Consider the following 23,361-nt stretch of genomic DNA (forward strand, 5'->3'; position numbering starts at 1 on the left):
GAAGCTTTTTAACGAATGTTGTTTGTTTCACGTTTTTATTGCAGCATTTTCTACTTTATTTTTATTTAAAAAACGATATTGTCCTTTATCCAAACTTTTTCTCTTATTCTGCCTTTCTTCGATGATTTTAAAGTCTGACTGGTATACGCACATGTTCATCATTTAATACGTCCATTTCTATAATCCTTTGTGAAACAGTTGTCACGAGAAATTAATTCGACTGATAAATAAACGTATAAGGAATTTATCCATCAATCGGTTATTTACCTATCAAGAAACAACACGTTAGAACTTCAAACGGTATAACGAATAGGACAAAGATCGTTGATCGCTATTACCGATGGACGTCGATCAACGTTAGCGTCGACAGGTCGAAGAGGCCGTTGAAGAAAACGGGAGTCGCAGCTGTGGGACGCGTTTTATCGTGAATGTGCTAAAAGCAAAATCTCCTTGATATACCATGGAACCTTTTAGCGTCTTCTCGAGTGAAAGTCAAACGAGGTTCGAACGTCTGCGAAAGGCCCGCATGGCCGACGAATGGTCTTTGAGGGCACTCGCTCGCCTCTATTTTCATTCGAACTCGATTTTCACAAAAATTTACCATTCAAACGTTTCACCGTTAAAGTTTCACTTTTTTTTTTCCATGGGACCTTCGAAAGATTCCTTACCCTTTGATAGGTCTATACATTTTTTGACGCTGCTTTCGTTCCCCTTCTTTGTTTACTTGGAAAAGAAAACTTTGATACATAGTCGATCCGAGCGATACCGAACCGTTTACGGAAACGAGAATCCTAGATACGAGGACACTTTGCATTTTCATGGGCTCTCCCAAACATTCTACGTTTTTCAACTGATCGACGAATTTTTCTTCTCGTTCCGCTTCTTCGTTTACTTAAAGAAGAAAACCTTAACATACGTAACGTGTGGTTGTTATAGCGATACCGAATTGTTTATGAATATGAGAATCTTAGACGCGAGCACATTTTACTTTTTCACTCTCCTTCGCTGACTTTGATAGATTCAGTAACTTTCGATAGACTGATGGACTTTATTCGCACTCTTCCTATGTCTGTTCTTCGTTTGCTTCTCGAAGAAAATCTTAACATACGGTCGAACCGAGTCGTTTACGAAAACGAGAATCCCAGGCACGAGGACGTTGGCTGGGCGGGCTACCCCTTTTAATTAAAATAAATTCCGCCGGCGAAGCGGAGCGGCGGCCACGGAATCGGAAACCCAGCGAACACTACACGAGGACAAAGGTGAGGGAGCAGCCTACGTGGAAAGACAACGCTCTCATCGATGAGACGAACGCTCAATTATCAAGCCATCTCGTTCGAGGTTTCCGAGAACCTGTCCCTCGTTTCTCTGTTTTCCCTCCTTCCCTTTCTTCTTTTTTCCCTCCTTTGCTTTCCTTCATTCTTTCTTTCTTTCTTCTCTTTTTTTTTACCCTTTTACCCATGAGATTCCGCTTCGCGCATTTCGCGAATGGTCGATCGCTATTAAACGGAACGAAATAGCGCGGCAGAGAGCAGGAGAGAGCGAGTTGAAACCAGATGAGGGACGCGTGGATGGATTGGGGGAGGAAACACGAGGAACAAAGACAGTGGGAGAAAGGTGGTAGGTGGTTAGAGAAAGAAACGGATAGTATAGAAAAAGGAACGGGATGGTAAAGTTGGAAAAGGAGAAAAAGGGAAAGAGAAAAAGAAGCGAAAGGGAGGAAAGAAGGAAAGAAGAGCGTGGAAGAAGGAGGGAAGAGGGGTGAAGAACGCGACTGGTGTATAAGGGGGAGAGGGAAAAACGAGAGGAAGGGAGGAAGCTCGCGCATCGTGCCGGCACTTAGGCCTGGCTTTTAATCTTCGAGCCTCGAGAAGAGCTCTAATTAGAGCTGGCTCTAGCTCTAGCTACGAGCCCGGGCTCCGTTATAAGCAGGAGTTAGAGTAGGTAGCGTACGGGGAAAGAGGAGGTGGAGGTATGTTTAGTTTTTAGCCAAGCGCGCAGTTACACGCGGTGGTAATTAAAATCTTGATTAATGCACGTGTCCATCAGGGCTGCCTCTAATGAACTTTCACGTCGCCCGTACTCGTAAGTCCACACGAAACCGTCGTGATCGTCTTCCCGGATGATCCTAATCGTTCTAGACGAGGTAGACGGGTGAACTGTGAACTGGCGGACAGGAATGAACAGTGGGAAGGGGTTGTCGAAGGGTGAGAGACAGGTGAGCGAACAGGAGAGATGGACGAACTCGGTTCGACCATTGTCTTTCGCTTGGTACTCTTTAGTACCAGTGCTCTGCCTTCGAACCTGTAACATTTTTTCGCCAGGTGTAAGCTATTTTCCGCGAAAAACCGGACAGCTCGCGCGTTACCTCGTCGAACGGTGTTGATTCTTCCCGTTTCAACTGGTCCAACGTTCGATTTGCGAGCGAAGTAGCGGGAAGGGAGGATGGGGTGGGTTTTGTACAGCAGCGCAACGAAAAATAACGAGTTTATTATAGCCGGTCGGATGCGAGATATCAAAATCGCGCGCATGTATTTTTAAGCATCGCTCTTTAATTAAATATCGTTTTAATTACCGCGGCAGCTTTGAAATTCACCGGTCGTAAAAAAAGAAAAAAAAAGAACAATACACGTGGGCGAGTGAGTGTGCTCATTCGCGATCATTTCAAACATTTTCATTTCGGCCGATTCTTACACCCACCGGGCGGTGAATCGACTCTGACAACAAAACCTTTTATCGGAATTGATTTAAGTTGGACGAAGCTTAAATGAAATTCAAAGGGCGCAGTCCACGGGTTCGTTTATTAAACTTTTCTGCGGCTGATTAAATTGCCGACCGGTCCCGAATAATATGTAACGAAATAAAACATCGGTATCGCTGGTAACGCGGTTGCTATGCCTCTGCCTCTCCCGTGTATGGAAATAAATAATGAGGCGAAATTCGAAAAATCTGGCGATATTTAACTCGTTCTCTGACCTAGACCGTGATTAATTAAGTCGCGTAATCGCGAACAATGCGCGAGCTTTTCGCGGTTACAAACCGAAGTTGCTTGAAAGCCACGACAAAAATCGTACTACTATCGGTTGACTTTTTTCTACTTGTGGCAAAGTTGTTTAATTACTTTAGATATAACAGGAGCACATTTAGATAATTGGAACACGTGTCTTATTGAATTTTATGGATCTTCTGTTCTCTTCCCGTTTTTTCTTTAAACTCCCTTCTTCCTACGATAACCTAATTTTTCTTTTATTTCAAACCAATTAAAAACTCGATACAATAAGTTCTAATACCATTTCCTAAAAAAAAGAAAAAAAAGAAAAATGAAAAGAGCGTATATCGTATAGGAAATTTCTGTCAATTGAATTAACCAACCACAAAACCTCTTTGTATTTGATATTCCTAACCAATTGACAATTCCAAATTTCAATATTCAATAATTTTTAATATTCTCTTCTGTTTTTCGAAATTAATAGAAACAAATAACGAAACACCTGGGAAAGTCTGCTAATTGAACCGACTAACCACGAAGTACTTTCGTAGATGCTTAAAAAAGGAAGTGCTGGAAGTTCGACGCGTTCGTCGCCTTTTCAAACAGAAAAGTGAAAACAGGCAAACAGTCAGCTATGAACGGTGGACGCGGAGGCAGATATCATTAAATCACAGAAACAGCCTCTGTTATTGACTCCGCGGACAAATTTATCGTCAGCCGGGTACGCGTTTCGTTGTATAGTGGTCCTCAACGGTCCTCCCTCTCTACACGTTCCCGTACGTTCCTGGTAACCAGTCGTCTCTCCTCCTACCACTCTTCCCTGCCACCGACTACCGTACTCCGCAACCCCCTCGTTCCACCCCTTTCTAGGATCACCGTACCCAAGCTACGTCATTGTTCTGGTTTATTCGGTGATTTGTGGATTTTACTGCCTCCTACCCCTGCTCACCCAACTTTCACGGTCCTCTTCTTCCTACCGCTTGCTCCAACTGCGTTCTGGCGCCCCCAATGTCGTCCTATTTGCCGCAAGATCTATCAACCGTCTCCTTTTGGGATATCTTGACTACTTTCAGGTGTTTCAGCGTGTACTCTTTCCAATGTAGCATTATTTATCCTTTTCATTTTGCATGGCGAATTGAAAGCAGCAGAGAAATGTTATTTAGTGAACTTGATTCCCCGTTTAACGAAGGTTCGTGTTCAACATCAGAGAACTCTGTCTTGCATTACAATTATGTTGTCATTAGTTGCGCGTACGAATCGAATCGGTTGTCGTATAGATCCTACTCCAATCTTCTGTCATTCATCCACAATTGTTCATCCACAACGTGTGACTTACATTTGCATACTCGCACCTATCCACTCACAGTCGTTACACACGCATCTCACATTAGGCGATCATTACACACACTTTTACATATACATATATGTAACTATATGTATATTTGCTTCGTGGTGAAACGTTCGTGGACATCATTAACGTATGACGATTACGTGTAATGACAAGAAGCTTTAAAGTACTTAAAGTTTGGTGACACATATATGTAGGACGTTTACAAGAATATCATCTTAAATATCACGTTTACAGTTAAAGACTCGTAAAAGGAAAGAACTGATTGTATAGAAAGAAAAAAATGGTTGCAGGAAATTCTGCATCTATTTTCTAAAATGCAACAGATCTATTCGAATCGCTACGTACCTATCCGTACTAAATCGATCTCTCACTCCTCCACTTTCGAAGCATTATCCATTATCGCGCGAGCGCGGCTCGTCACGGCTCGAAGTTTATTTTTGAGGTACAAGGGTGAGGAGTACGGGGTGGCATAGTGGCGGGGGGCGGGAAGGGTGTATGAGACAAGCTCGTCGAAAGGCGGCGCGTTAAAATGAAAGCCGGGGGTGGAAGCCAGGGAGCGAGCTTTCCGAAAATCCGCCTTAGTATGGTAATTGATTTAATTTGGGGGATGAATCCGCCCTTAACGAACGCACCGCGGCGATGGGGTTGGAAGGCTAAAGGGACCGTAAAAGCACTGCGACGTCTATTTGAGGCGAGACGAGCGAGATTTAGAGACGGAGGAACGTCCACGCGAGAAGACGAGCGCCTGATTACTAACGATCTGATTAATTCATGATTTTTAATTAAGGGGAAAAGCGACTGGGGACGAGCGGGTGGTGGGTAGCACGGGGGGATGTGAAGGAAGGTGCACGCGGTCGAAGCACCAAGTTATTTAACACTCTGTGAACCGGGTAGAACCTGTACGAGTAATCATTACGAACATAATTACGGAGAGTGTCGCGTAATGATTACAACCTTTTATAGGGTGGCTCCTCTTCCCCTTCACTTTTTCTTCGCCAACCTTATTCCTGGCTAGAGGAGAAGAAAGAGAAATGAAATAAGAGAGAGATAGGAATCGTCGTCGAGGAGGAAGCTCGAAATTAAGGCCGATACAGAAGAGAAGAAACGTTCGTTTTACGATTTCGTTCAATGTAATTTTCTCCCATAATGGAGATAGTACGATGAAATTTGTTGAAATCAAGGTGTAAAAACTTACCTTGTCGTAGGTACACTTGTACGTACAGTTTATCGTGTATGTGTGTATTATTTGGTATCGTTCTGAATCGCTTGCGACGCGGTTAGATCGTTGATAATCACTCGACACGCATAACTCAAATTATATATAGGTTAAACTACGGAAGAGGGGTCTGCGAGTTTCTGGCGGCGCGTAGCAGTGGCTGGTATTATGATAGTAATGTTTATGGCTTGCGCCGGGCATAGTAATCAGAATGGTGACGGATTCCTAACCGAGAGCCGGAAAGGATCGCTAGGATGCCCTCATCCGTTGTGAAACCTCAACTTGAACGAGAACCACGTCACTGATATTGTCGTTATCCCAGTGATAAGAACTTGCTGGCAACCCTTGTGAATGTTTGCGAATATTTACATTACAAATTCATCTCCGTATTCTTCTCCCTTGTGCCGCGTGTCTACATTTTTCGTACATTGATCGGAGAATTTTGATTCTTCTCAGTTCTCTCAATGAATATCATAAGCTGGCAAAATTTGAATTCTTTTCATCGTAACACCCTGTATATGATAGCTCTGTTTCGAAATAACGTGTAATCATCATGACGAAGAATGTCGCAGATAAAGGCTGTGAATCGGACCGTGATCAGTGTGTATTAATAAATAACAGTAAATTCGGTCGACCTGACAGTCGGTGTACTAATAGTTGAGAAAACATTTGGATTATTAATGGTCTCTCATTTGAACGATCATTTAACCGATTCATAAATAATCGGCTAATCTGGTTCACGCCATTAGATTGATTAACCGATTAAACTCGTTAAACATTTAATCTTTTATCTAATTAGCTATTCGACCGATTAACTATCAGCCTGCACGGTTGAAATGAAATGTATATTTACCCTGATCTATCCATTCAGGTTTCGAAGTTAGCTGTCGCCTCCATTCTATATATATAAAATGTTTCACGGGATGTCGCGTTAAAAGTACATAAATTCAACGTATGAATAGTAAAATTCATTGTGACAAGTTTAATTCCGAACCTGTTATTTCTATTTCCCCGCTATTACTACCTTCTAATATTCTAGCTCTCTTGCATAGCAATTTATAGTTAGTTCACATAGATCCTAAAGTTAATCTGTTCGATAAAAATCATGAAAACTTGCTTTTACAAACGAGCAATATCTCACTATTTTTAACAGGCTTATATCTTTGAATCTATCAGATTATTTAGAGTCTTTGATCATTTCATATTAAAAGACTTCTTTTTCTTTTTTAACAATTTAATTAACAAAAGTGGGCTTGCAATGTTCTCATCCAATATTTTCCTTTCTTTCGTACGATCAAATTTTTCTATCGACACGAGAGTGCCTGCAGATGATGAACCTACTTATTCAATAAATAAATACTATAATAAATCTTGTCCACGATTTTGTATAGAAAAACATGAAAATCGTCCGTGACTAAAAGGCTAAGCGTCTTGGCATTATGCGTAGTTTTCGTTATCCTCCCGCCGGCTAGTTATCGCGTATGCGTAAGCGTATTGTGCATCGGCGCGAGCGAACGATTCATATCGAGTCGGTAGTCGCAGTTTTATCGGCGAGATGCCAAGCGACCGGTATAATTGGGCCATTGTTGGCTGGCAGGTGGTAACTAGCGGCCCTGTGTTCATACCAGCTCTGACAAGAGAAAGATCGATCCGAGATTAGACCGATGCGCGTACGTACGTATGTATATGTATATATATACGAGGCTTTCTTCATAGCGGCAAGATTTATGCGCGGCTCGCGTCAATTGGTGGCCGCGCGCGCGCCTAATGCGATCGATAATCGTGCCGGAACAATGAGAAAGATCGCTCCTGGATCTGAGAATCTAATAAGCCGAGGATCCACGAAGGGCCACGCAGGGACGACGCCGTTGATTTATGCGATTCACCAACTCGATCGCTCCTTGCATCTGAACCATCGAGTAGGTTAACGAAGAATCTAAACAGCCCAGGACTTTCGTGCATTTTACTTAAATTGTCAAGTAGAGAATGTTAGAGGAAAGAAATTCCAAAGTCTCGTTCGTATTATTTAAATTGTTTGAATTGAAGCGATTATAACGTAAACGATTCATATTGGTAATGTGATGTCAAGCTGCTCGAATGTATAGTAAGTAAATTTATTTTTCTGATAAAAGCTCGAAGGGATAATTTTCACCAAGAAACAATTTCACATTAGAAGATAAGCATTAAGTGCACTTACTTTCCAACAGAGTAAATCGAGTGAAGGAATTAACTGAAGTAATTTTCGATTTACTCCTCTCTTTTGGTTACGATAAAACATTTACACATAGTTATTTTATTGATGATGAGGTTGTATCATAGGAGCGCACTCATCGGTGATCGACGAACACGAAAGAGCGAGACGAGAGTGATAAACTCGTCGCGTCTCCGGCGTCGCGGTGAGTATTCGACGGCTGATTTGTATTCACCGTTTCGAGCGATTAATCTCACGACTTTTGACCCTGTCAGCTTGTCAGTCTGTCAGGAGTGCAGGCCGAGTTGTCGCGCGTCTCGCCCGATGATCGATCATCCCTCTCGATCCGTTCTATCCGCTGTCAGATATAGATCTTTCGCGGCTATCGACGTGGATCTCGATTTTGGTCGATGTTCTACATTTGTATTCGAACTACCAACGGAAGAACTTCAGCTCAGTTGTCCTTGGATCGACGATAAAATGGTACAAAAAAAGATGAGGAACATACGAGATTCCATTGAAATTTCATGCACGACGCATTTGGTTATTGAGAAATATTCTAATCGTCGATCGACCAGATTCCTTAAATCTGATTGTTTTTCTGGCGGACGATTAATATTCCATTCAGCATTTATATTCGAACAATTCTTCCTAATTTTATCAGGCAATTGTCGTTTCCTCTATCGATCTTTTCAATGTGGATTAAAACAAGGATACAGTGTAATAATAATACCATAACATTTTTTAAAAGATATTGGTTCACGTGGATTTTGTATTAGATTGTTCGGAAAGTATCTTTCCTTCGCAAACGTGTTTTTGTATAACAGTGCACATTCATACAAACGTGAAACCAAGTCTGTGAAATGTCGCGATGTCTATCTCAACAGAAGAAAATGGATCGTACGTAATTCGACAAAATAATATAAAACAAAAAACCTTGTGCGCCTATTATTTCCTCATAAAACGAAAGAAACTGTTCGGGCAACCTAATAAGTTGCCATCTATATATATTAGTCAATACATACTTTATGTATGGTAAATTTTAAAGCAAGAAATACATGGTTGTTCATAGTACCTTTCACCTCTCGATAATGAAAAGATTAACATAGAAATCACTATAGAGGACAGTGTTCTTCAACTACGCTCATCTCGAATGTCTTAATTGTCTGCATATCATACAAATATCTTTCTGTCGTTCTAATTCCTCCACAAGCCTCACTCTTATTCGATGAAACTGGACAAAATTTACGAAGTAAATACTCCACTTTCTCTATACTCACAACTACCTCACCTATTCACTAGAAATCGAAACGATCCTCACTTAACCGTTCGAGTTTGGTAACACATCAGAGAGTCATGGTACGAACTGGTGATGGTGAATGATGGGGCAACAGCGATAGAGAACGTTTGGTAAATATAAGAGAGAGAGAGAGAGAGAGAGAATGGAGCATAGGTGAAACGAGATGGTGAACGCATGATCGAGGGAGCAGAGAACGGTGTCTTTGTGCCGGTGGTGGGCGGCCAGGCGCATATGTCGGCGGAGTTCGAAATCGGGATATTGAATTCACGCCATTTCTGTTTTGACGTATCGCGGCTTGTGATACGATCCGTCGGGGTTTATCAGCGGCCGGGCACGAGGAAGTGATTTTTTCATTCTAACAAATAGCCTTTTGCGGTTTATCGGATTTCAGTCGGGATATCCACCGGCGCGAAATCAAGCGCGTACGTTCCGCGCCAATCGAAAAGCAAAGCGAAATCATTGAAAGATACAGTGGTTTACGATTGCGTTTACAACCGGCCGACTCGGAGGCCTGTTTTTCCTATCCATTCTCGGCTTTTCATTCGAGCTTCTTGTTTTTGAGGATAGACACGGCCGAAGGAGAACGGCGAGCAACGACCCACTAGTGTTTGAATTTTCTTCCCTTTCGCCACGGTTCCTTCCTCCGCACTTCGAAACGTAGATCTGTCCGTTAGATTTCGGTGGAATCTCGAATGTAGATTTTTCAGTTGAACTAGAGTAGATCGATTTACTCCCATTTCAAAGCATTTCTGTTTACGATTCACAGAAATAAAACTATTCCTGTGTCAGTTTCATTCTTCAGATGCCCTTTACCGTTCTCGATTTTTAATCGAATAAAAACGAAGTAATCTTCGCGACTGACATTTACTTTATTACTTTGAACCTTCGATCACGTTACAATTCTAATCAATACAAAAATTTACAACGTCTGTTTAACGATGGATAATATAACGAAACATCTTCTCTGATAATTAAATAAAGTTGGACGAACGAAAGATGCAGATTTTCACTTCGTCAAATTCGATCCTTCTCTCTCGAACCTATAGGTATAAAAATTACGGAACGCGAGCTCAACTTGAAACATCATGATCCAGCTGAATTCTGTTCTATTGACCAAAAAGAGGAGAATATATGTAAAGTGTCAAAAGCCGTGACATATATTTTCTGGATGCTTTTGCTACGAAATCCATCCTCTGTCTCCCGTCCGATACATTCGGAATTACGTTTTATAAAACTCGAGTGAAATACGTTTTCGCCGTATCCAGAGCTCCCGCGAACAATGATGCGCGTAAGATATTCTTTGTTTTTTTTTTCGTCTACCCGTTGTTTTATTATATATGTGTATTTGTATTTTTGTATACGAGTACACTCTGAGAAAAAGCGAGCGCCCAGGATAGAAGAGGACCAGAGCGCTCGATCGTGAAACGTCGGATGAAGGCTGATTTATACTGCGCGCGGGAAGTCAACAAAGCGGAACGGATCGTGACTGCCGCGTCACGATATATTGTAATATATTTAAATATAATATTTCCGCAACGGATAGAAGGAATAATTGTATTTGCGCACATTACACCGTATTACCAGTCATCCCTCGTTGACGTTTGCACGCGTGATCTACTGTTTTTCACGTATCCGTGATTCAACGTTGTTGAAAGCGACACTGGCGAGTAGAAAAAAATGGAATTTATCTGTTTTGTCGTTCGTTCGTTTCCAGTTTCGAAATTTGCATTTCTTTCACACTGTGTTTGCGATTTTTTCACAGATTTAATTGTTAAATATTGTTAATATTATTCTTTAGGCATTACAAGTTAAAAGTGATCGTAAAACTATTTATGCAACTTTGAGGAAAATGATAAGAAGACTGAAAGTGAAATTTCATTTTAACAATGCGACCTATAGTCGTTTCGTCCATTAATTTACTAATTGATGGTGTTGATAAATTGAGCATTGCCTTTTCATTTATACGTATCCATAAAATGATCTTTAATCAAACGCAAACGCGTGCTTAAGAAATATATTTCGAGGGTCGTACGAGCCGATATGCTTGAAAAGTTCGCTTTTATTAGCGCGAATTTGATAAGGACCCACAACTTCCAACCGATTGAGAGAAGCTGCAAGGTCGATTGGAATTCATAGGGTATCGCGCGAACTTTCGAATTTCCCCTGCAATTTCCCTTGCGCGACTAGGAGCGAGCGGCGCGCGTAACGGAAGTACGGGACGCGACACGGCGGAAATCGCGATGAAAATTGGTTGAACGCTGTCCCGATCGAGTAGCGAACGTCGTGTTCAAGCCTGAAAAATTTTGGCGGGATTCTGACGGCTCGTTGGACACGCGAATGGAGACTCGCAAGATAAACGAACTTTTATGATCAAAGGATCATCTTAGACGTTTAGATCGTTTTATCTTCTTACATGTATAATAGCAACGTAATGAATTTGTTAAATTGTCTCAAGAACTTTCCGTTGATTAGAATAGACGTAATTGTTTAAACTATTTTTAATATCTTCGGAACAGTGTTCGTTTTAAACTTACTGCCTCGCATTAACAATTCTACGACTCTATCAATTTCTTAATTTCATTACGCAAGAACACGATTACCGTTTCATTCTGAAAAAATAAACGATTATTTCAAAATTTCATTTACCGCGAAGAAATGACATAAGTAATCACTTAAAAAATACTGTTTGCAGCAGCATCGCGTTTCTCCGCTTTTCAATTTACAGAATTGATCAATATGGCTTTGAAACGGCTCTTATATAGATAAACCAAATAAACGACAGTAATATTAATGTACCTTTGAACACTGAAACCGGTAAGTCTTGATATACAATTCATAAGACAAATAGGGGTCCGTGCCATAAATGAAGCTCATAGAAACTAACCCTAAGTTCTATCGACAATCTCCCACTAACGATAATACGGCTTGTTATTGATTGGCAATTTCACGTTTCACGCACGTGTCAATTAACCGAGAGATTTTCTTGGAATAAAGGAAAATATTCATTTCTCTCGATTATACACGGTGTCCAATTATAAGCTGGAAAAATGCATGGAGAATGTGGTCGGAATACATCGTACGTTCGCGAGTCGCGAGTTTACGACATCGTTGATAATAAGCGAAATTTTCTCCTTGTTGGTCGACTGACTGATTTGCGCCGCGACACTTCATTAAGGGTGTCGAACAATCTCGATATGGCCAGCCAATTTTCCATGGACAATTTCTGTTCTACGGCACACGGCTGAAATTTACGCCACGTTTCTTCTGCAACGAACATCTGCCACGTGATAGCTTTGTCCTTTTTCCACGCCACCTAAATCATCGCTAACGGTTATCACTCGTACTCGATACGATAATTGTAACTTTTCCTACATTTAAGCTTCGTTCACAAATTAGTCAACTTGTCGGAGTTCAAGCGATTCGAATTTTAACAATATGAAACTATTTCCCTGCAGTGTCAATTCGTTATTTATTTGTTTTCGAATATTCTATCTTATAATTGTCCTATGTATCTTATAAGAAAGATAGAATGGAAGGAGCACTGACCAATCGTTTACCATAACGCCACTCCTAGACATTAGTCGGTTGTACCGGCTGACATTTGTTCAGGCACTGGTTCCTCGTTCGAGCACGCTTTCCTCTTAAGCTGATTGCTTGCCCGTAAACAAGGCGCTTCGATACCGCGTTGCTTCGATTGCGTGCTTCTAAAATGCACGATGGCTCGTACCAGTCGAGAGTGTCGTGATACGGAAGACACTTGCGACCATATTTGACTATGCAAATAACGGTGCTACTTATGACTTTTCTAATCTACACTTTCTCTGTAATACATATCCTTCTGATTCCTCTTGATCATTGGAAAGAGTTTCTAAATATCGACAAAAATTGCTTGCGAATTTACTATGTATTTTGTTATCGTATTCTTAAAACTACCACGTTGTTATAAATTTCTCTTTTCGTACTTCAAGTACAAAAGTTGCTAGTATGTTGCTAGTACTTGCTGCAGTAAACATAGTAAACATAGCACAATTGAAAATGGAGGGTCGAATACAATTTTTTACTTTCCCAATATTGAGATATGTGTAATTTTGTGTGCTACACTAGATTAGTCGCGTAGTAGTGACACACATATATGAGTATGAGTGTGTGGGAGTATGTGCGTGCACAGCGTCTCGTAAAACAGACGAATGCAACTGTTTCGTTGGTGATGTGGTAAAGAAGATGGCGAGACAAAGAGAGCGCTGAGACGCGTGTAAATGCGCATCGACGAATATCTTGTAAATCAAATATTAAATAAATCTGAAACTATTTCAATATCAATTCTAAGTGTAATCTAAATGTTCCTATATATTTATTTCGGCGATTAAGATCGACAATTCTCAACAGCAAAAAATAAAACTTTGTAGGAAGAAATTTCACTCTTATGTAACCATATGATTCCGTAATCCTTTTACGTACATGGCAATACAATGAAATTAGCAAACCCGATCTACCGATAACTTAGGATCGATAATTTCTCTAACAGACGTTTCTAAACCATCCATTGTTTCGTTTCAGTTGGAGAGGAAGCGTTACGAAGCAGGAGAGTTAGAGAGCTTCGTCAAAGATCGGTGAGTAACCTTCGTTCTATGGGGTCTAGATCGATAGGAAGAGGCAAAACAATTAGAAAGGAGAGGATGTATTTCCCATGAGAGAAAACAAAGGGTACTGCGGTGGGTAAAGGTAAAAGAGAGACGATACCGTGGCGCTGGCACGCTAATGGAAAGAGCCTCGATACACATTTACCGTCTACGTACTCGCGTGAGTCCGGATCGATCGATATATCGATGGACCCTCTTCGTCCGTGTATCTGCGCTGCATGCTTAAAGGGGTAGTTAATTACGTTTAATACCCTCGATTATGTGTTTGCGCCGAACACACGCTCCACTCGAGCGCGTCATACCTCTCTTGCCGCTGTCGTTTCCGCTGCGTTTTCATCTTCTCCGCTGCATGGTGATAGAGCCAATGGCCGTTTTAATGTTGTATTATAGCTTTCATTCGCACAGTACTTACCATGTTTGGATATTCGAAACGAACAGCTTTTACACATTGTATGTAATATGAAATCTTTTTTTCATTCTTCAACTTATCTTAAATTTCTAAATGTTAGGTCGTTTTTGTGTTACCTCTCTTTAGCAATTTTCAATCCCGTCAGCGTTTCCTTTTTCTTACGAATCTACTAAGTAGTTTTAAATTTTGAACAGACCGCCAAACAACGTGCTCCGCGGCATAGAGCCATGAACGGAACATTCAGCGTCTAAAATATGACCAGCAACAATCTCGCTTTTACGACTCGGCTGCAACAGACGTACCTATTCATATTTCAAGCGTTCCTCGCTTCATCTACCACCCTGTAAGACTTTTTCTGTCGAAACGTATTAACCGCCGCTTACAAGCCGAGCTTCGTCTCGTCAGAAACCTAAGATTTATCTACGAATTTTCCATTGTTGCAACGATCCGCTTGTGGATCTTTTCAAATGCAATTACATCGTGGCTTGTTTGCGCGTGCGGTAAACTCGAAGACGTTGCTATAAGGGGTGGTATGCCTGGGTTAAAAGGGAAATGAGAATGAATGTAATAATATATTTAATATTCGTCGGGTCCCTGCCTCCTTCACTCTCGGTATTACAAGTCGACCAATATTCTCGCCCCCGTCCTTTCTACTCTCCTCCCCCTATTCCATCCTCCTTCACTCTTATTCTACCTTCTCTTTCTCGAGAGAGAGAGAGAGAGAGATTCTTTTACCTTTCCCCTACTCTGTTCTATCGTTGTTCCTTCGCCTTTGCTGACTTTCAAAGTGCACCGACATTATTTCGGTTGTAAGCAATGCACGATGGGATGGTGAGTTCCAGGGCTGGAAGGAGAGTAGCGGTTTTCTTTATCTAAAGAAAACGCCAACTTGCACCATTAGCCATTTATTTTTGTACGTTTAATCCTTTTACAGACACAGACAAGATACGAAGACATTCCGCGTATATTTTCATTAATGCCAGATGCCTGGTCCAGCACATAATCCATAAATCAAAATCGAAAGATATGAAATACCTCGGCCGTGGATACTAAGAGATCAACGTACAGTGGCTAAAGAAATTATTGGCACGTATAGAAGCGTTTTCCTGATAACCTGCACACTTTATTTCATAGTACCAAATCTTGGTAAACGTATGAAAGTACCGCTACATAATAAGCAAATTCAATAAACCTGAACCTATTGAATTAGTACGTATCCAAATGGTATAACAGATACAGTGGCATGCCGATAATTTTTGTCATCAAGTATAGTTTAGGTATATCTTCAACATAAGAGATTTACGTATTTGGTTGTCCGAAAAGTTTCTTTCGTTTTATAAGGAAGTAATAGACGCGCAATATTTTTTGTTTTATATTAGTTCATTGAATTATGCACGAACGTAACAATAGAAGTATAACGAAATGGATCATACCTAATTCAATAAAATAATATAAAATAGAAATTGTTATTCATCTATTATCACCTTATGAAACGAAAGAAACTTGTTGGACAACCTAATAACATTACACCGTCGAAATTAAATTTTCAAATTTTTCTTCCACGCGAAACTTATACACGTTGCAATTTAAATCGCACGCAAATAACATCACGTCATAATTAAATATATCCAGTAGATAGTTTAAACACATCTCCCGATAGCTTCCTTTTTCTATCATATTCTCCAACTATTTATCACGGAGACAATCACATAGCCAGAGAACAACCACACGGAGGCAACCGCACAAGGCGTCTTCGACGCTCAAAAATTCACAATAGAGAAAGGTGAAGGGGTGTGCGGGTGGTGCACACGAGTGCCGCTGCGTTGGCATCACGTGCCACGTGATATTAGTTCATATATATCGCGGGGGTAAACATGCAGCGACGCAGAGACAGGTTGACGGGGTAAGGGGATGGTTGGCGAGGGGAAAGGGAATGGTTTTTGCGAGGGTTGGAAAAGGAAAGGGTATGTGTAAAAGTAGCTGGTCCCGCGAGGCCCTACGGAGGAAGGGCACGTATTCGATGTAAACTATAAAACGGTACCCCGTTTGTGGCCCTCTACCCCCGACCTCCGCCCCTTTCCTACGTCTCCGCCGCCGCTCTTCCAAACCCCGCTAACATCGTCGCAGAGTCTACCCCATTCCATTGCTGGCAACCTGCTCGCTCGCGTAGCATATTGAATCTTATGAATTTGTGGCCCGTGCGGTCGGGCCACCTCCGGGGAAAAATTTAATTTCCAACGATTTCGGGCTTTACGCTGACGTGGGCAGCGTTCCCTGAGATCGAGGGGGATGTCTTGTTCCTTTCTCGCGAAACTTATCTTCATCGCGCTTTGCCTTGTTATCGATACCTGGATTTTAATAATTGTACTTTAGCAAGGCACGAGGAAGAATAGAATGGAAGATGGTTTGATATAGTGTTTCGGAAGATGTAATAAGCTATGGTGTAAGAAAAGAATCTTGAAAGCGATTGATACTAGAACTATTGATCACGTGTTTCGAACAAATTAAATTGGCGAGGATGTATATTATTTGTTATAAGTAACCGAGCACCTGCTGATATTTAGTCCGATGTGAATGTTTTTCGATAGTTTCTTGGAGTTATTTTATCTCAGATCTCGTGTTAATTCGCATTATATGTATCTTACAATATCGAATACTAAACAAAGTAAAATTTGTTTCCCAATAAATGTAGTTGGTAGATGTCGTAGTACTCATGGCTGGTAGTGTATATGGAAAAATACATAATGCAAGGTGAAGAACAAGCTTCTATCATTGAAATTTGCAAAAGTGCATCGTTGCAAATCTGTGAAATTTCTATGAATGGGATTGATCAAGGACAGCTTACAGAAAGCTTGAATTCCTCTTGACGTGAATCTCTATAACGAATTATTCTTCTCTCTGCTATTGAATTCAAATTTAATGCTTGTCTGGCTTGCCACGATTTTCAAAACTCCGCTACCATCAAATTTCACAAATATCGCTAATTAAGCGCATCTGACAACTAAACAGTTGCTGAGACGTCGTTCCATGAAGTATTAACTGCATCGAAAGTTGCCGTGCCTCCGTACAGGCAAAAACTACGGCCATTGGTCGGCGCCGGATGGCCGATACGATTCTCGAAAACGCTTCATGAATATAAATACCAGCCATCCACTGAATTCGATCATAACGCGCGATAAGGTGGCACGCGATAGTAAATATCCGGCGAAGTGTGCACTTTCTTCGATCGGATCGAGCGGTTACGCGTCGAATATATTGAATTTCGTCTCTGGTAAAAATTATCCTGCTCGCCGCCAATTAGACGGGAACACGTTCATCGTGTAGGTAAAGCGTGCACCAAGTAATAATGGTTTATTATACGCCGTGTTACGCTAACCAATTTTCGCTTGGTATAATTCAAGAAATTTCGATTAAGTCTTCCAACTGCAAATTATCCGCCTTTCTGTTCCCGCCCTATTTCCCCACTTCGTCTGGTCTGTGTATCACGAACCGAAAAATATTTCTCATGAAAGGGACACGTTATTCGTTAAAAGAAAAAAGAGAAGAAAGAAAGAAAAAAAAGAATAAAGCTGTTGGTTCACGCTGATCTTCTTCCTGCCGGTAGAATCGTATTTTTTTACGTTCTACGGGCGCTGTTACATATTTAGAGGCGATATACGATCTAATATCGCGCACTACGATACTACCACCGACGCGACGTCGCACGTGCTACCGTATAAAACGAATACCTGTCAAACGTTCGAACGAGACGAACCGTTTTCGTCGTTATCTTTCTGGGACAACGTGGCAATGATTTTTTCCAATCATTTCCCCGATTGTTCTATTCTTTTCACGTTCGACAAGCGATACGCGTAATGTTTGTCCACGTGGCTCGGGCAGACATTACCATAGAAATTGGACGAAGTCCTCGGTTTAAGCAAAGTAACAACCGGCCTGCGTACATCGGTTTGTTTTTCCATCGATTCGAAATTATTATGGATAATATTATATGCCGTATACTATTCACTAAAAGTTTGAAACCTCTAGATGTTCTATAGGATTCAAAAGTTCAGCAAACAATTCACCTTCGAATCCTTCTATTGTGTTGGCAACTAAGTGAGTGCGGATTTTGTCGTTAGGTGGTATTGACAAGATCCGCAATCACTTAGTTGCCAACCCAATAGCTTAACGAGTGCTTTCCCTTGAAATTTGTCGAGGTAAAGTAAGTTATTATCTGTATCAAGATTGATCGGTATGCTTTCCCATCGATTTGCAATTATTACAGATATACTACACACGAACGTTGTTATCTAAAAGTATGAAATTGTTATTCGCTTCATAGAAACTTGGAATGTAAAATAACTACAGCTTACAGCTCTTTCCTCGACAATTTATCCGACTGAAAAGTAATTATTATTGACACGTAGAATATTGGACTAAATTACTACACTGGATTTTTGTATACATTTATGAGAAACTTAAGGTGCAAAAATGCATGAAATATGCCATATGCCAAGGATACTTACTGTAATGATAACTAAAGCACATCTCTGCATAGATTACCTTTATTTGCATTTATACACATGTGAATTTGCATAAATACCAGTAATCTATCGATATGCACGACGTTAATTTCCAAACGCTAAGAAAATTAGCAGAAAATTATAGGTGTAAGCGGGGAAAGTGATTCCAAATTTTTGATCAGCAGTGTATATGTGTATCGGGGACGCAGGTAATAAAGTAAACGGCGTGTTTTAAGATGGATGGCGTTTTAGGGAGTGGAAACCAGTCTCCATCTGATATAACTGTAATTGCATGGCCGTTTAGACACGTAGGTAGATATACACCCAATACCTATTGGTCGAGCAATAAATCACAGCCTGGCGTGGCTTATTATGACCGCTCGTTTATGTTCGTAAGTTATCGTCGAGGGGAAAGATTGTAGAAATTATTGACTTTACGGTACGTACCGTGTAACGAGCGAACCAACACACCGACGTGACGACCGATGTCGGGACCAGCCAGAGATTTTCCTTACTCGCGTTCGATTTAATTTCTAAATTATGACGCTAAAACTATTCGCCTGTGGGATAGTTCGACGATTAGGCCATCATTTTCGCTTCGACGATTAGATTGCTGGTTCGTTTTACTTGTTCCGTTTTAAAACGACGACGCATGTTCACCTTTAACAGGTCGACTATCCCGCGAATTTTGTATAAGTATCTTGCCATGAGGGCCACCATGTAACATTGAAATATGCTACACATAACATTACATTTTTGCAAAATATATCAGCAATAAAGAAACAGCTACGATATTTTGATTGTATTTATCTGAAAAGAAAGAGGAGTATAGGTTTCACAGTGAAGAGCGCGATGATTTATTACTACGAATATTAGTTAATATTACATCACATTCGAAAAACTATTTGATTTTTATTTTTTTTTTACTCAAATTACTGACAAATAGAGATATCTCCTTGTTACAAGAGTCCCTTCAATCTCTACGCCGTTAATCGAAGAAAAGAAAAAAGGGTGAAGAAAAGAACGTCGGGAACAAACTAAATTCAGCACATTCGAAAATAGTGAAATCGCTTTCATCGCGAAATCCGACAGCTTCCCCCGGGCTCCGTTAACCGCAGGAATCAGAACGATCGAGGGTATTCGGCGTAACGTTATCCGACCCGGTGGCCATTAATTTCTCGGCGCGGGGCTCGTTACGAATCGCAATTTACACGCGCGCCAGCGTCCGCTCGATGGTGATGCTCGTAAAATTATTCAGGATTTGTAAATCCTTGAAATTACGTTGTTACGAGTTCTTACACGGGACAAGCGCGTCTCACTCTCTTTCTATTTCACGCGTGCAGAAATATTTCATACGTGACACGTAATGAGTGAGCGAGAGTAAAGCTTAAAGCTCCCCCATCCCTTTTTCACTCTCTCCCCGGACTGCCTGTGTTGGTCGTTCATCGCGACGGCATGTCTTGATTTACGTGAGAGAGGCGTGCCTCCACGGAAGCCGCAATTAGTTTATTAATAATTAGTAAACGAGCTGCCGCCGCTCGAATACGCGCCGCGGGACTACGACGCCCGTCGTGAGGCGGCTACGGTAAAGAGAAAAGGAAGGAACGCGTGACAAACGCGAACGGTGGACGAAAAAGAGCGAAGAAGCAGGAAGACGTAGGGCCGCGGATGGCCGAGATGGTAAAAACTTGACGCCCAAATGCGAACACAGCTGAACGAGATCGGTTTTCGTGGAATCGCGCGGTTAATGAAGATATTATCTTCGATAATTTTACGAGGACTAAATGACTGGATAATATTCGAGCGCGCGGCTGGTTCATCGATCTTGCCTGCCGGGACCGAGGTGAAAGTAATTTGTCGAGTTAGCGTCTTTTTGTCCGGCCTCCGACGCTACCGGACGCCGTTGGAAGCCGCTCGACGATACGATATCGCTCAGAAAATTCGTCGATGATTCCGTTATTCAGGTAATTGTTCGTGAATGGCTGCTGGTTTAGGATTGTACGACGCAGACGTTCTTTTCTAAGGTGCAACACACTAAACATGCCATGTTATAACAACACTTATGCTTTAATAGTGGCATAAATTGATATGTCCGTGAATACTTATATGTTCATTATCAAGTACCAGTATGTTAATATTTCCAAATTCATTGTGACAACCAAAGCAAAACACATTGCCTGCACAGATAGAATTAAACAACGCGTAAGCCGAAAAACTTATTCATAAAATCACCAAAGACAGAAAGAAAAATAAAAAAGAAGAAAGAAGAGAGAGAGGGGAGGGAAAGAAGCAACCTTAAAAGAAGCAGATAAAGGAAAATGGTTCAAGTGTCTTTCCTCCGTTACTTTCTTGTGCCAGAGTCACCCTTCGCGAAGAGGACGCCGCTGACAACCGGTTGTCGTCTCTTCAACGTTCGCCGGTTCTTCCGGCGAGTTTTATTCATAGCGTGGCGTTGCTAATAAAAAAGTGCGCATAGGGACATTAAAGTCTCGGTGGATGGCGAGTTAGGGTGGCTGGTCCTGTCTGTGGTTTCGCTGCTGCCTTGCGGAAGCTCGCCTCTGTAGATGTCGCGCGATATACTTTGCGCGTGGCACGTTAACAAGGTATGCATTGTATCGCCAAAGCGTATATTTACTTACACACGCACGTGACCCGTAGCTGGTGCTCGTAAAAAGGGTCGGCTCGTACTTCCATTTATTCCCCTTTTTTCTTCATCCCCGATTCGCTTCGTCCTTCGTTCCTTCGTCGTCTTCTCAGTGACGTTCGGGCCTCGTTTGAGAGGTAGCCAATGTACACGGCCATACAGCACGGAAGTGCTCGCATTATGTACCGACAAACTCGAATCGAGTGCGGTTTACGATCGGTTTATTCGTCCGCCGCCCGTGAGCCGTTTCAACGCTGTTGAGCGACAACGTGTCTCTTTTGGCGATTCTTACGGCCCGTGAAAAGTCGCTTTACGAGTTGTGCAGCTCGTGGCTCTGAATAATTGCATTCGTTTTGATCGTTTAATCTAGCGCCGTCGAAACTGAACTGAAGAGATATTGGAACGTATCTTCGTTCTGTTCAATTTTCGTATTAAATATCTCATTTCTTTATTCGTTGAATATTATATATATATAATAGAGTTATTAAAAACCACTAATATAAATAATTGTATTATTATAAAAAAATTGTTGAGTTTGCATTTTACACGGTTCGCACATCGATTTTGGATTTAGTGAAAATTCGTAAAATATAACCGCGACAGAGAATTTATCGTGGTTTAGAAAAGTTTCGCGAGTAGTTTTAATAAGACGACGAGTATTAATTTAGAGAACAAGCAACGCGCATCGGGCAGGCCACGTAAACTGCTTACGTCTCCTGCAGACATGGCAAGATGAAGGAGGACGAGGCGGCCAGGATATGCAGATGAAAGAAAACTCGTTACTGTGTGACAAGTGCTCGTTGCGTCCTCGTAATTATCACATCCGACGTAATTAGAAAGAACGTGCCTTATCCTAACTCCAGCATCATAAACGATTCTAACGCTTGTCTTCTTTTGTGCAACCGTGGGACGCGTTTAAATATCGGGCAGCCGTCGAAAGAACCGCCTCAAGGATTGTTAAACCCTCGAAATTCTATACACACGACCTTTTGTCTAAGATTTTACTCGGAATATTTTACAAGAGAAAGTTTCCTTTGTATCCTTTGGAATCGTGAAAGAATTGCTTTTGGTCAAATTTTAGTGCGTTTATGTTGATCCCATTGACATACGTATGTATCTGATTTTCGTATATAACTTACCATACATATAGATAGTTTCAACACATCTAAATCAGCTAGCTGCTGAAGCGAGCAAAACTCTCATAGAAAGAAGTCTAAAAAGAAAACACCCCACTGACCTCACTAAAGAAATAAAATAATCAAACTCGAAGATGGTATCCCGCTGGGGGTATCCATTCACATGTTATTTAGCAATTAAGTTAGAAAAATTTACCAAATGTCCAGCTGGGCAAGTTGTAAAGTACAAATTAAATAATAATAAAAAAAAGAAATATAGATAGTTCAGTACAATTCTTCGTTGTTGAAGTGATTCTTACTTACAAGAAAACTCTACATATTCTCTGGTGTTTAGTTCTTAGTCCACAAAGCCATCGAGTATTGTTTAGCTCTAAATCAATGTGAAGGGCCTTCAAGCCTCATAGCCTTTTCTAGGAACATGCCATGCACAGATAGTGTAACGAGCCAGTTTTCGTGATTATATAAATTCCCATAGACCCATGGCTTCGAAGCTCTATTGTAAAATAACACTGCCAGCTTACGGATCTGGACTAGTATACATTCTACTTATACTTACTTAAATATATTTCTATTATACATTCATTCACGCATTTCCTCTCTCTATTCCGAGATAAACCTCAACACTCATAGTAGTTTTTTTATTTCTGAGAACTTATATTGGGCTTTGAATCGATCGACTACCATAAACTATCACATATATTAGGTTGTCCGAAAAGTGTCTTTCTTTCGCAAACGTGTTCTTTACAGCAGTGTACCTTCATACAAACGTGAAACCAAGTCTGTGAAATATCGCGATGTTTATCTCAACAGAACAAACCTACGTAATTCGACAAAATAATATTCTTTTTTATTTGGAAGAATTTTACAATCAATTCTCATTGAGAATTATAAGTAAATTATTCTGGTGTGGTACTATAACTTATGTCTTTTTAGCCTGCGGATCTGATCTGTCGTGTCAAGTAATTGAGTAACTAGTGGGTTTTAGT

At 41.0% G+C, this 23,361-nt stretch overlaps 1 protein-coding gene across 6 annotated transcripts in view; it reads left to right on the plus strand.

Moving 5' to 3' along the window:
- The window catches only part of LOC126921379 (LIM domain transcription factor LMO4.1), a 479,425-nt gene that overhangs the window by 69,960 nt on the left and 386,104 nt on the right, over positions 1-23,361 (plus strand). For 5 of the 6 annotated variants that reach the window (XM_050732924.1, XM_050732927.1, XM_050732922.1 and 2 more), the window contains one exon: positions 13,602-13,654. The exons of the other annotated variant lie outside the window; for it this stretch is intronic. The gene's annotated coding sequence lies outside the window, so the exon portion shown is untranslated. The remainder of the gene's footprint in view (positions 1-13,601; positions 13,655-23,361) is intronic. 6 annotated transcript variants of the gene reach the window in all.

Source organism: Bombus affinis, chromosome 10 (genome assembly GCF_024516045.1).
Source record: "Bombus affinis isolate iyBomAffi1 chromosome 10, iyBomAffi1.2, whole genome shotgun sequence".
NCBI classification, from domain to species: Eukaryota; Metazoa; Arthropoda; class Insecta; order Hymenoptera; family Apidae; genus Bombus; species Bombus affinis.